The sequence below is a fragment of the Lycorma delicatula genome, chromosome 9 (genome assembly GCF_047948215.1).
Source record: "Lycorma delicatula isolate Av1 chromosome 9, ASM4794821v1, whole genome shotgun sequence".
Lineage (NCBI taxonomy): Eukaryota > Metazoa > Arthropoda > Insecta > Hemiptera > Fulgoridae > Lycorma > Lycorma delicatula.
Window position 1 is genome coordinate 115,607,391 of NC_134463.1, and position 2,648 is coordinate 115,610,038.

Here is a 2,648-nt window from a genome sequence, read left to right on the forward strand (position 1 = left end):
TTTGTCCACTGTTTTTAAATTATAATTTGTGTTACACTTTGTTTTTGTTTTTTTTGTAACAATTAATTTTTATATTATATTTATTTACTTGTTTATATCTGAGCCTTCTTTTTATTATAATGTCATGACAGTCGTATTTATCTTAAAAAATTTAAGCTTCTGATCATGATCAGTTATATAAATATAACTTCACTTATTATAATTTTTCTAATAATATATATTCATTTGGATATACAGTGTCCCATTTGAAATTCCCTAATTTTATTTAACTATATCTCCCAAAATATTACACATCGACATGAAACAAAAATTAAATTAAAGTCTGTCTTATCAAGTTATAACAAAAAATCACATTCACATGTGCCCCACCAGTCATACAAAGAATATCAAGCCAATAGGCAATTTCTTGTCATGTTTGTTGAAGCACTTCTGGTATGGTGGTTGAAATGGTATTCTGAATGCTGTTACGGAGCTCCTGCATGTTTGCTGCTTTTGTCGTGTACACTCTGTATTTGACATAACGTCAGAGGAAGAAGTCCAAAGGGGTTATGTTTAGCGATCTGGGTGACCAGGAAATTGAACCACACTTCCAGTCCACCTACCAGGAAATGTTTTATCCAGCCTTTCCCTTAACTCAAGGAGCCAGTGCAGAGGATTCCCATCTTGTTGGAAGAGGATTAGGATTCCTATGCTCAATATGTGAGAATGCAGACTTCTCCAAACACGTCAAGATTCCAAGTTAAATAAAAATGGGGCATTTCAAGTGGGAAACTCTGTGTATATATTCCAATTGCAGTGGATTTATTTTAAGAAGTATAGAATTTTGGTGAAGCAACTAAACTGGCTTTAGAAATTTCATTTTTTTCTTTTTAATTTAGGAGACTGTAATTTATTTTTTATTTATTGTTTTATGATTTTATAATTATTTTAAACTTTAATTCAAACTGGAAAACTGAAACTTTTTGAAATGTCTTGTTAAAAAAAAATACAGTCAAACTTCCCTAATTTAAAATACCAGGAAAGAGAAATTTTATTCTTAACGTAAGTTTTGTTTTTTCAGCAATATTTTTTTTTTTTATTTTTACTAGTCATTCAAGTAAATTTTGAATTTAAGGGGGTAAATATAATTTTTAACTATTTTTTGCTATGTTGTCCATAATGGTCAGCCAATGTAAATTATTTAAATCTAAATTTTTTAAATGACAAACTGAACTAAATTTATTAAATTCAGAGTTTATAAAATTCACATCACCATGTTTTCAGTCATAAAGATGACTGTGAGAGCAACTGAAAGTATTATAAAATGAATTTGAAAAGTTTAAATTTATTAAGTTTTTGTTTTGTTCATTATTTAAAAGATAACAGTTTAAAGTTTATAATTTATTTTATTTGTTAAATTCATATAATTTTCTTTGTATTATTAAATTAAATTAAGAAAAATATTATTTTAAAATTATTTTTATTAAATAATGTTTATCAACATTAGGTGTTTTAAGGATGATTTAATTTTCTGATGGTTCTTCCAAATCAAACTTCCATAATTTAAAGTAATCAATAGGATACTTTCATAAAATACCAGACTGTTATTTTTTTGTTGGATTTTTAACTTAATTGGTCATATTTATTTTATTAGTATGTTTTATACACAGTGAGGCAGTCAAACTGAACTTTTTATAGGCGTTAAAAAATACATACAGAAACATTTTTTTTCGTCATGTATTGCAAAAAATCTTAAGAACATAAATGTAAATTAGTACACAAGCAGAAAAAAGATTCATTTATTGAATATTTACTCCAGTATGGTCGCCACCATCATTTTGTAAACATTGTCTGGGTCTCATACTGAAATTCTCAGTGACACATCATAGTACTGCCAGTGTCATTGCACGAACTCCTTCTTCAATCCACACTTTTAAGTCCTGTATTGCTGCTGGACGAGTTTCAAAAATTTTCAATTTGAGATATCACCATAAACAGTAATCACTAGAGCTTAGGTCAGGTGATCATGGAGGCCACTGAATATTCCCATTCCTACAGAATGAGACGGTTTGGGAAAAGGTCTTTCAAAAGGTTTATTGACATTCTGACTGTATGACTAGTTGTGACTAGTTGCTCTATCTTGTTGGAAATAAATATTTTCATTCATAGGAAATCATCAAAGTTCTGAACGAGCAAGGTTTCCAGCATTTGAACATAGTGAGCTGATGTTATCGTAACTGTGTGGCTATCATCAGTCTCAAAAAAATATAGGCCAATTATTCCATTCAAAGAGATCGCACACCGGACTGTCACTTTGGCCAAATGGAGAGGCCATTTGTGAATTTCTTGAGGGTTGGCAGCAGCCCAATGGCAAAAATTGTGTTTATTAATATATCCACTCAGGTGGAAATGAGCCTCATCACTCATCCATAGATTATGGATGAGCATTTGGTCACTGCCTACTACCCCCACCACAGACACCCTCCACTATACAAGTTTTGTTCAAACATGCAGTTTGACTGCCCTGTTCTGTATTTTCATTATACATTTGTAATAAAAGATGTACAGTCCAACTTAAAAAAATGATTAGACCACATCAAAACTTCTTTAAAAATATGATAATGAAAACCAATTAAAAAAAATTCTACTTTAATAGTTCAATTGTTCAT